The following is a 12841-nucleotide window of genomic DNA, read 5'->3' on the forward strand; positions in this document are numbered from 1 at the left end:
TGCCGGCAACACACACGGACACAAAAGAAGGTGAAAGGATGGGCTGAATTGGTAGGATTGTTGCCATTAGATTGAGGGAAGCAATTCATTATTCAGCCCACACCTGGGTTCCCCAGCACAAAAGAGACATGGACACACTGCAGAGAGTCCAGCGAGGAGCAACTGAGAGGACTGAGGGACTGGAACACTTAACATATAAGAAAAGGCTGAAAGAGCTTGAACAGTTCAGCCTGGAGAAAAGAAGGCTCAAGAGGACCTTATTAATGTATACAAGTACATGAAATGAGGGTGGAAAGAGGACAGAGCCAGACTTTTCCAAGTGGAGCCCAGTAACAGGATGAGATGCAATGGTCACAAACTGAAATACTGATGATGCTGAATGAAACATCAGGAAACACTTTCTTTACTGTGAGGGTGACTGAGCATCACCACTGACTCAGAGAAGTCCTGGAGTCTCCCCTGTTGGAGACTCATGTAAGCAAATACTCCTCTAGACAGAGTCCTGGGCAATATTACCTCCAGGTATCTCTGGTTGAACAAGGGGATTGGACAAGATAACCTCCACAAGTCCCATCCAATCTCAACCATTTCATGTGATTCTGTGTGATGCAAGAGTACGTTGCATTTATGAAACCTAATTTATTTTCAAATGGGCTTGCATTTCTTCATTTCATGTATTGAATTTAGTTGCAAAGTTTCACACTTCCAAAGACTCTAGAGTACCTAGAAGGGAATGCAAAGGACAGAATAGAAAAAAATCTTGAATCTAAACCAAAAGTATGGAAACATTAATGTTATGTTTAACTAAGAAAACTGTTGAAATTGCATATAAGCATGTGATTGCGTTTTCAAGGAGTTGGTAAGGAGTTTTGTTGCATTTTAGTATTCCCTCTATACCTGATCAGTTTTACCACCTAAATGATCACAGATGGAATAGTTTTATTCACAACAATACTTCCAGTAGCCTGAAAAAAAATGAGCTATACTAGTATTTGAACAACTTTCATCTGGGTTTTCTATTTCCTGAAATTCCAAAGACATGGCACAAAGAGAACTTCTAGCTGAACTACTTGTTACATGGATTTTATCTCATGACACTGCATATTTTTTCTTTCCACATTGAATAGAAAACATAATTTTAAAAATTATTCTAAGCTTCCACTTAGGGTGACTGAATGAATACTAACTACAAATGTACTTGACTATTTCTTAAATTATTCAAAGGAAATATACAGACTACTTCCTAAGTACAATGTAGTTAAATTTAAGTTATTTTTTTTTTCCATTGAGTGACTGATCTACTCTTTATAGACATGAACACAAAGTATTAACTACATCCAAGCTTCCAATTCATTGAGTTGTTTGCAGGGTTGTTAAATATGGAAGTTTAACCTAACCATGACTGGTTGCTGTCAGTCTGTGTCTTCTCCACAACTTCACCTTCTCATCTAGACTATCTTATGAACAATACTACCAAAGAACAAGAAGGCTATTAAATCATTGTACTCATGAAGTTTGTTCTATGTTCCATAAGAGCACAATTCACTTTACAGAGAACTGGCAAATTTCTGCTATCATTTATCTTGTCATAATGACTTTAATGAATTTGCTTCTACCATGAGGGATAACAAATGATCTGAGAAGCACTCAATTCACCTCTGGTTTGGGAAAAATAATATTTTCTACCTAAGCTGGCAGCAAACGCAGAGGGAGAATGTAGCCTCTTGCTGCACCTGAGCCTAGTATAATTCAGCTGCACATGCACTACTAAGTGTGGGAGCAAAGGCTTCAAAATGCTGTCAGCTTCTTTTCCCATGAAATCAGAACACTTGTCATCAGGAAGATAATATCATGCTACGGAAGATGGAAAGTAAAGAAGTAGTGCCATACTTTATTACAACCTACATTGGTGACCAAGATCAGTTCATGCCAACAAGGGAGGGAAAGGTTTAATCCCTTCCTTTAAAAGCACAATGCACAAAACTCTTTCAAAGTACTGTCCTGTCAGAACTGGATAAAATAGGTCAAGAGAAAGAAAAAGGAAAAGGAAGAAGGTTTTTTTTTTTCAACTTCAAAATCTAGTGACCTTCTTTTTTTTTTTATACTGTGAAGTATTGTGCTAATTAGTCAAGATATTGTACTTTCAGAAGAAGATATAACTATAAGGACTAAGAAAGATTCTGTAGTTCAAAACTGCTATCATATTCAAACCTGTGGAGGTCTCGGTGCCACCCCTAAGAATCATCAGTCCCTAGGTCTCCTTTTCTCATCTTTCTTTTATGGTCTGACTCTGAAGGGATAACTATAACACATTTATGCTAACACAAACCCCTTCTCATGTCAAAGCACTTGTGAGCAGGAGGTTCCACTCCAGCCTTTCAAACTGTCTGACACCTGTGCTGGGAACCAGAAGGGGGATGAAAACTATCGAAATGAAAAGATGCACACAAAATGGGTTATATTGTTGATTTCATAGGCAACCTCTCTCTTAATAAAATGAAAAACTGTTCCTAACCATGATTAGGTGAAGGAATCAAGGCTAAAGTAAAATAAATTTGTCCAAAAAGAAATACAATAATCTGAACTCAGAAGGGAGACTCAGGGTGTAGGTCTGACCCCTGTCTAAAAAAATGTATCAGTGAATACCATACTGGGTCAAAACCATCTCAGTAAGTGTGTTGGAAACATCCAATTCTACAAATTCAACATAATTACCTATAAAATTATTGTTAAGTACAGTGTAAGTGTAGTTGGCCATTAAAAGGGGTTATTACTGAACATTGCTATTAGACTGATATTGTTTGTATGCAGAATTTGGCCATAACCTGGCAGACAGGTATAAGCCTTTCTTTGTCATTAGCTCTCCTCAATGTCTCTAAGCATACCTGTTGATTTGAAATATCAAGTCCCCTAAAAATAATAACAGCTGCTATTGAGGAAGAAAGCATCTCTAAACTTGTAATTTTGGAGGGAAATGGATACATATCTAATTGCTTTCTCTGGATTAAACATAAGCCAGGAAAACTTGAAACACTTTCCTTGAGGTGATTTCAAAGAGTAGTCATGCTTCAAAACCATAGGCCACAATTTATTGGCTGTAATGTAGTCTGTAAAAGTTTAATTAAGGTTTATTATGGAGCTTCAACCTAAAATCTAATAGTAATTCCTCACAGATATACACTGAATCTCACTCTAAGAAACGTTATTGAGATCCTAAATGGTGGAAATACATGTATAATTTCTGATTTTTTTTAACAAACTTATTGAAGGCATGTGAAAGTATAAAGACAAATGTAAGGAATAAAAGAATCAAAGGAAGGACTGCAGTCTTTTTTATTTGGTTTTCTAAGTTTTATTATTCATAGCTACTTTACCTAACAAAATACAGTCAGCATTGCTTACATAAATGTTCCTGATCTTGTTTTGTCTTGATCTAAATGTATTCATAATTCCAAAAGACAAACAGAAATCTATCAATTTGCACCTACTTTTACCAATGCAAAAGTTTCTTTAAAAGTATTCAAAGAAAAGTTAAGATGTTAACAGCACTGACTAAAGGAGTAATGATAAAAAGGTCATATAAAGTTTAAAGATATCATATGTATTTTCATTAACAAATGAATTCCATGTAAATTACTGGATCATCTGCTTTTTAAACCTTAGTTTTCAGAAGAAACACTCTTATTTCTATGATAAATAACAAACTTGGTTTTGGAAGAACAATACATGATATGTATTTCTGACATAATTGTGTGGAGGAATGAGATTAGACTTTAGGGAAGAAAAGAAGCAGTAAAAAAAATACCTTTGACCAGTTTCTATCTATTACTAAAATAATAATGCATTTTATTTTGGATAGTTATCTGAAGAAGACATTGAGTAAATGTCTACAGTTACAGGATCAGAGCTCCTTTTTATGAACTGTGTAACATAACTGCGAAGAACATCTGACTGCTCACAGCAGTAAAATCATCAGTCAGTTCCCTGTGACCAAGAAGAGTGTGAAAACTGATAATATATTAATGAATATCTTATTAGCAATTCTCACAAGATCACATTAGCCATCCAGAAGAAACATGGTAATTCTATATAAGTAAAATTAAAATTCAAGGAATAGTATTATGTCTGTATCATGCAGCTTACCACAAATTTCAGTATTTTATGAGTTTCTGTATCTGGTTAGAAAAGCAGCTTTTTGGTTTTGTTTTGTTTTGGTTTTCATGTTAGAAAGGACATGTTTGTGCATACAGAGGAAAAGAACTAACTACTGACATGACCATATAAGAGTAAAGATATAGCCACTGACAGCTTTCAGTTCACTGATGCCAAATGAGATAAACAAGAGTGTATTAGTTTGTTCTTCTGTTTGGATGTTTTGTTTACAGACTGACTTTTAAGACTAGACAACTAGTGATACAAAGGCAACAGCGCTGCTAAACTGGCTTCAGGCTCTTGAAATCGTAACAAATGTTAGCAGCACACTATCGTAAGATGTTCCAGCTCAGGTTCCCCATATTTTACATTCACAATTGTGTCACTAAGCCACAGCACAGTTTGACAGAAACTTGTAGATTTAAGGAAGATCAAGACTTTTTGCTTGGTGTTTAAGTTTTGACTGACAGAATTTCTACTTTGTTTTATTTTAGAATTAGATAAAAAAAAAAAAAACAAAAAACAAAAACAAAACAACCAAACAAAACCAATCAAAAAAATAAGCATCTAATATTTATTTTCAATTAATTCCTGCTAATGAAATACTTAAATCTGCGCCTCATTGTGAGATCAGATGTGGTTCTCATAAATATGATGGGTGGTGTGTAAAAGTAATTACGACATTTTAAGAGAAAAATAATTTGCAAAAAATAAACCTTCTGTTACTTTCCTACTCTTGAAGAGTATGAGTGACAAATGGCAATGCTCTAAAATTCACACACCTCTGAAAATATAGAGGTTTGTTTTATATGGTAGGCAGCAAAAAAAATCCAGACAGCCAAGATGATGTTTATAGTATCCAAATGACAGCATAAGACAGTTTCATAAAATTCCAGTTCTATGTGAGACTTAACCCACTGACCAGCACGGTCATTCACATGTTTTGTTCTGGAATTGGGAAACCATCTTAATAGACTACAGAAAAAAACCTGTGTTATAATTACTAGGGCAGAAGTGATTTGAGAGTACCTTCGTGCAGCTGAAAAACTGTCTACATGTTCCCAATCAATGACATTTATCAGGTTTCAGTTTTCCTTCCCAAGGCAAGCTTTTATTTTTATTTGTCTGTGTATGGTAAAAACCATACAGGCTAGTCTATCTCAGTATAGATTCAAAACTGTACTGAACTGTTCTCTCCATAACTTTATTTACTCCATGATTAGCCTTGACATGGATAACTGAAACACTTTAGAGCAAAGCAAAAACATGAACTAATGACTTACACTTTGTAGGAACTCTCTTAGCTACAGAACACTGTTATTTATGCAGAGGAGATAATAATGTAATAATGTGCAGGAGATTCTGCAATGATTTCAGAGAGGGCCTGGTTTAAGATCTTGGCTATAATTAATTAAGATGACTTTTGAACTTCTCATGTGATAGATCCAAAGCTGTCTTTTGTCTTTAGTTCCAGACACATCTCTCCTATTTTTTTTTCTTCCCATCCTCTAGTATCCTCTACAATATTTTTGAAAAAAAAATACAATTGGTATATTAATTAAAAAGAAACTATTTTGCTACATTCTTTGACTACAGTGTTAAATCCCCAAATTCCTGATCTCTCCTATCAATGTGAACTTTTTTTCTTCAGAGAAAAGTAAAAAATACACTTGAGAGCCCACAGCAGTGATAAAGTCAGAAACCCACTGCATTAAAAATTCTTTCCACTTTCAAAATTGATGCACACTATCACAATTAGAGGGAATTGAAAAAAACATATGGAGTTCCTTGAATATTTTGGTTTTGTTGTTTTTTTGTGTTTTTTTTTTTACTCTGGTCTTTCATATTTTGACTAAAATGTGGTCTTTATGCTAAATAATTGCAAAATATTAAAACAACTTTTCTTCAGGCTCTTTACAGAAATCAAAGATACCACTGAACTTTGATGGTCGCTATTTCAGAGAACACAAGCTATAAGGCAAATTGAGACTGAACTCAGTTGGTGTGTCACAGAGAGAATTAATTTAATCAGGTTGAGTTACTTCTGCCTTTTGAATTAATAAGTCAAATATGCTTTTTAAAAATAAAAATTCATTGAAAATCCAGGAATTTTCATATGGCACTACAAACATTTCAGTGTTGAAAGCTCTTCCCTTGAGGGCAATGCAATTCTCCAAGTAGACTGTCACATGGCTTCTCTGAAAGACACTTTGTATCTGTCTGAAGAGCACTTTGGATGACAGAATTAAGTTGACAGTTCTACATAAAAAAAAAAAAAAAGACAGAGAAAATAAAGCTCCTCTGATGCATTCACATACTGACAACAAACACCATGAGCAGCCATGAACCAGAACTTCTTTCATTACTAGACAAACTATGCAACTTTAATATTTCCACTGATATTTAAGGCATGATAAAGCTTATCATTAAAGTGAAAAAATAATCTTTCTCAATGACTATTTTCCTAGTTTTCAAAAATTCTAGGCCAAATTCTAGCTATTTAATGTAATTAATACCTAATTTCTAGAAGCTTTTCTATCCTTTGATTTGCAATGTATTGAAAGTAGGAATCTTTTTGACAACTAAGAGATGAAGAGTTAATGAAAAGTTAGTACAGCGCAAAGATTATGACAGAATATAAAGACTTTTCTGGCAATGGAAGCAATATTTCATTTGGTTGTGATTTCAGTTTTTGTCCTTTTCTCTTATTTTTATCAGAACTAGATGCACTGTGGATTTCAGTTAAGGTGGCCCACCTATGCAATTTAAGCAAATTATTTTAAAAATAATGTCTACAAAATGTGATATTTCTCAAAAGTGAATTCTTGAGAGTTAATTTTGAATAGAATTTTGAACATGAAACTGTCTTAGACAAATTTAACCCACCTCAGGTAAACACAGGGGCTACTTAAATGAAATGTGGGCTATACCAGGTGGCATAAGAAATCCATTTGTCTTTTCATTTGTACACTGGGAATGAAAAACAAACAAACAAACAATTTTTTTTTAAAGTCAAGAAATGCTAATTCTAAAAATAAAATAATGTATAGATATTATTATTGCATTAGAGATCTTTTACAGAAATAGATTTGTACCTTTAAGAAGAAACTGAAAAGGCTGAATTAAAATAATCATGTTTTAGGCAGAATGATATAATGTGCATGAGAAACCAATGGTATTCACTGAGTTTCAGAAAATATGTTCTATGCTTTCAGTAGATCAAGAAGTAGGGCAATAATTGAACCAATAAAAATTACAGTAGACTACAAGAAAGACAGACATCATGATTAGTCATCTTCAGAAGCTATAAACAAACTACATTTTCAGCTACATTAGGAGCAACATAGCATGATATCTAGATGATCATTAGTATTTTAAAGATGCAAATTTCTGGAATTTAAATTTAAAAAAAATCCCTTTTCCAGGAAATGGTCTGGATTTCCATTATCAAGGGGACGAGAACTTCAACAATACAGTAACTAATCTTAACATAATCTGAACATTTCAGATACGACTGTAGGTCAGTCAATATGCTGGTGAAATCTTCAACCCCTGTGAATTTTTTAAAGTTGAGATCTCGAAATTTCTAGATATAGTGCCAAATCAGTGCAAATGAAATTAAAACATATTTTGGGTTGACCAAGTACAGAATAGAATAAACTGAAACCAAAACTCCAAACCACATTATAGAGTTCTGTTCTTAAAAGCAGAATTTCAGTCTTACTGGTAATCCACTACACAGAAAAGTAAGAAGATTTAACCTAAATTCTAACATATTCCACTTACTATAAAGTTCCAGCTCAATACTGTCACTTGAAAAAAGGAGTGATGTTAAAAAGAGAAAAGGAAAGACAAACACACTAAACAGTCTGATTTGATACTTTTAGTGACAATTCAATGTGTTTCTGTTCATTCTCTTATTCCTTTTTTTATAAATGCACCAGCATTTTGACATTGAAGGCCACTTGCAAAGAATAACATTTTTTTCCCTTGGAAGCCATGTCATAAGGTGAGAGACAGTCTTTTTAAGAGCAAATGCTGCTTCATTCAGTCCCTAAATAATGTAAAGCTAACCTTCTGAGGAACAGTAGCAGTAATTGGGCACAGTAACCAGTTTTTGATGTGGAAAGGAAATGGGTACTTTAAGTAACTTGTTTATCTAGAGAAAGTATTGTAACAAACAGCACATAAATCTCTGCATGTGGAAATATGTAAAGAGCTGCTCTATGCACGTGGCCTGTTACCTGAAGTTTTCTGCCTTTGCAGGATTTTACAGAAGCTCATACTATTAAAGTAACATGTCTTCTATATTTTTCTGTGATGCCTGTACTTCCACATCTAGGAAACTTGCTACTATTGGAAAAGATGGCTTCCTTTTCACTCTGTGTCTAAGCACTGAGACAAAGAACTGTGCTTTCACTAAACAGTTTTGTAGTTTCTGAAATTGCTTCACAGCATCTTTTTATAGGAAGTTTCTTTCTGCAGACACATAATCAGCAATCTGCAATGACCATATTACACAGTCAGATACATTTCCTTCAACTGAACTCCTGATATCTATGGGCTTCTTTTTAGCCTGAATTCTTCTGTCACATGTATAATATATGCAAATAATGAAAGATTTAAGACATAATCATAAGCAAGTATCTTTACTGACATTTTAGATGCTTTAAACCTCAGTAGTGTTTCCAGCAAAATGATAGAAACACTGCTACATATTTAAAGACTTGCTGTGAGTTCCCTCTGCCTCATAAGGGAGAGAGTTATCAAATCCATATTTTGAGGCTGCACAAAACCTAGAGTTTGAAAATATCTAGAATGACAATTTTTCACATGAAAATCTGTGGTTAGCATTCTCTATATAGAAAGGATTTTCTTTTCTATGACACAAAAGCTACAGAAAATTGCTCAAAATGGGTACAACAATATCAAGATATTACAATGAATATCTTGAAAATTTTTTAAGTTTCATAACCTGGAAAAAAAATCAAAAGTCAATTTTTTTCTAGCATTTTTCTCTTACCTGCACATGGTCACATTTTAAAATACAAGCTCAGACACACATACAAATTATAGGGGAAAACCAATAAATTTCAATAATTCAGATGGCTTTTTTAAAAAATAACTGCAGAATGATGGTCTGGCTGTATTTCCACAGACTGTTTATGCTAGGACATGCCCAATTCTGGTGGATAAGACCTCAATTTCATAGTCTTTCTCATGCCATAGGGGAGATGCACATGCCTTGTTTGTTCCACATCTATTTCAGTGTTTTTATCAAGTCAACAAATTCACAACTCTAGATTCCACCAAGCATGACAATCCTTTGAATAAAAGAATGCCATGCTTGCTTTCTGGTTTCCTCAATTTAAAATTAAAACAGGAAAAAATTGAAGACACAAAATTTATCTTTTTTTTTTTTTTTTCAATTTTTGCAATCATAATAACTAACATTTTTACAACACCTACTTCCTATAGGAACTTTTAATTGCTGTGTAAAATAAAACCAATGCAAAAATCATTCCACCCTTATCAAATATAGTGCTATACATAAAGACTAATATAGCAAATATCTTAAAACTTGGATTGAAGCTGTACTTACTTCAAGACAAGAGGAAAATAGGGCAGACACATTAAAAACAAAACAAAACAAAAACAAACAAACAAAACAAACAAACAAAAAAAAACAACCAAAAATTAGGCAGGGTGCTCACAGTGCAAATTGACATAACTAGATTCTGAAGTAAAATCTTACTCTTTTCTTAACTCTTCAGAAAACTGCAATAGTCTTCTGCTATTTAGTACCTTACTACTTAGGTCTCATCTAAAAGACTGAATAACCTCTTGGATTTACCCTGTCACAGTATGTGTTCAGATTGAGAAGGGAGGTGTTTCCTTCCAGCATAATATCCTGAATTTTCTATGGTAAGTGATCTCTCATCACAGGACTTGCCAGCTTCCCCTGTGAGCACTGAAGAGAGAAAAAATGCTGGGTAGAAGAACAAAAGCATAAATATCCTGTTTTCATTAAAGACATCCATTTCTGCTTAGAGATTTCTGTTTAAATAAGTCCTTTTAGAAAGCCTGCTATAAAATGAAATTATTTAACTTCCGGTATCTTGCAGTTACTCCATGCTAACATGACAGTTCTCTTCTTTCCAGTGCCAATTCAAAATCCCTCCTCTCCTTTTCAACCTGGTCAGAGAAGTATTTTCTCTGAGTGTTTCTGTGAAATGCTGTCAGCATCTCCCTGATAGTGCAGAGGAGAATAAAGAAGCAAAGCAGATGGTAAAAGATGGAGCCTCAGTAAAGATGCTTTGTTAGCACAGTGCAGGCATCAAGAGAGAGAGATGAATCTCACAATTGTCAGGAGGTATAGCAATACCTCTCTGTAGGATTCAAGGACTTCACTCTGACAGGGCACAGTACAACTCCTAAGTAGCACGAGCTGCCTCCAGCCTCAGCTCTCTCCATTTCCTGACTGAGTTCTATTCCCTTTTCTTTCCTGCTTCACAACTCCACACCCTGGCTTGAGCCCTTACTCAGTCACCTCTCAGCACTGTTCCCTTCACTGCTCTCTGTAGAAATGTGACAATATTTATCCACAGAATTGATCCACAGACTTTATTACTCCTTCTCTACCTCCTAGGAAGAGTTGTCTCATATAATTTAAATTATGGTAAGAACAATAAGATAATAGAAGACCAGTCCATACAGAGATGCAAAAGCTTTGAATAGACTGTGAATTTAAAATTAGGTGAGCATTTCCTAGCACATACATTTAGTGGTCTCCCTTGGATCATGGAAAGGCCTAGATAACAAGTTCAGTTTCCTTGCAGTCTTATTTTACAGGATTAAATAACCTACTTGTTATCTTCTGTCAATTTGAGTAAGAATGTCTCAGAAAAGCCATATTCATTAATTTCCAGTTATCTGAAACACATATGCACTCTAGGACAGAAAGCAGATGAGCAGCTAATGGAATTAAATGTGAGGTTTAATTATTATCACTTGGTTAAATGCAAAAGAATAAGAAATTGACTGCCCAGGTAGTAGGTAGAATTAAAATCCCTAAGAATAAAGTATTGTACTTTTCTGGTTTTTTTTAATCTCTATGCATCTAGAGCCATATAGACTTTCAAGGTATTCCTCTCTCAAATGCTTCCCCAGCATGCTTCAATGACATTTTTAAACAGTGGCACACATGTGGATTTAGGTAAATTAAGTTAAACTTTTTTTAAAAAAGACCAATCAACCAAAAAAGCCCAACCAACAAAAAACCCCAAACCAAACAAAAAAAAAAAAAACAATGAAGAAACCCCAACAAAACAAACAAAAAACCCTACCCAAGTTGCAAAGACCAGCACTTGTGGTTTTGCAGAAAGTTTCAAATAAAAAAACTGTGTTTTCAAAGTTGAAGACATCAAAATAATATTTAGAACAGTTCTTTGATCATTATAAAAAAAATGAAAAACTTTTGAAATTATCTCAAGCCTGTTTAGTTTCATGTGTAATGAAAGATCTGAAATAGCCATTGTTTTCCACATGAAAGGCCTCTGTGAAGCAGAGGTTAGGATGATAACTCTTTAACTTAATTCCTGAAAACAGTATGATGAATCTCTGAAAAGTAACTTAAGTCACCCAAAGTAGTCATCCAGCCTTCTCTGCTGACTGTGTATGGAATCGTCAAAACTGCCAGGTGCTCTTATTTAGGAACCAACCTGCCTAATCCTGGCTTGAGACTGATGCCCACTAGAGAATGGCTGGCTTTTAAATGACCTGGATTTTTTTCTGAGACTGATTATTCTGAGCACTGAAAAATAAGCATGAAACTACATTCTGCATTATGACTTAGTTCCAAGAAAGAAGAGGATAAGCTATGGCAAAAGAGATAGAAAATATTGAAGGCAAGTGTCTGGACTGAATTGTAATTTCATCATATGCTCTGTGCAAGGACAAAGACACAGGTAAAAACAGAATCTTTGCAGATGATGTATTTTAAAGGGTTTTTTTCTGCTGGAATAGTTCTTCTGTGTACCAGATATTGATCAAGTACATTCGTAAAATCTGTGACTATGTAGAAAATGAGTACTTTTTCCTTAGTTTTACATAGAGAAAAGAAAGGAATTTTAGCTCTGTTTTCCAAAGCAATAAGATTAAGACTCAAAAGTTTTTGGTTTTGGTACCTGTGATCAGATTATTTTCTCCTTACTAATATATTAACTTCATTTGATGAAAAAAAATCCACTGATAGTACTTATAACTAGCAATTTTAACACTGCCATTATATAATTGCTAACAAACTACTGTATTCCATTCTTCATTGGAGGGTAGTCTCGATGAAACAAAGGGACGTAAAACTTGCTGCAGTCCCATCTCATGTAAAACAGTTTGTTCCACTTCACTGGGCTCCTCCATTTTACACTTACTGACTACTGCTACCATCTTTCAACACATCTACTTTGCAAGTCTTTGAAGCACAGAATACGGGAAGTGTGAAAATATGAAGTAAATTTGAAAAAGTTTGAATGAAACTATTAAAACTTTTCAGCAATATTTTACTGTACAAATTAAAGAATTTATTTTTTTCAAAATCAGTAAAATTGTTGGCAATTTCAATTGTTGGCAATTTCAATTTCACTGTTTTGTTGCTAAGTGGCAATTAAGCCATTTTACACATGACCTGATT

General features: G+C 34.2%; 1 protein-coding gene across 1 annotated transcript in view; it reads right to left on the reverse strand.

The window, feature by feature from the left end:
• Nucleotides 1-12841, reverse strand: part of CSMD1 (CUB and Sushi multiple domains 1) — a 1094767-nt gene that overhangs the window by 672070 nt on the left and 409856 nt on the right. The window lies entirely within an intron of this gene.

The sequence above is a fragment of the Pithys albifrons genome, chromosome 2 (genome assembly GCF_047495875.1).
Source record: "Pithys albifrons albifrons isolate INPA30051 chromosome 2, PitAlb_v1, whole genome shotgun sequence".
Taxonomy (NCBI): domain Eukaryota; kingdom Metazoa; phylum Chordata; class Aves; order Passeriformes; family Thamnophilidae; genus Pithys; species Pithys albifrons.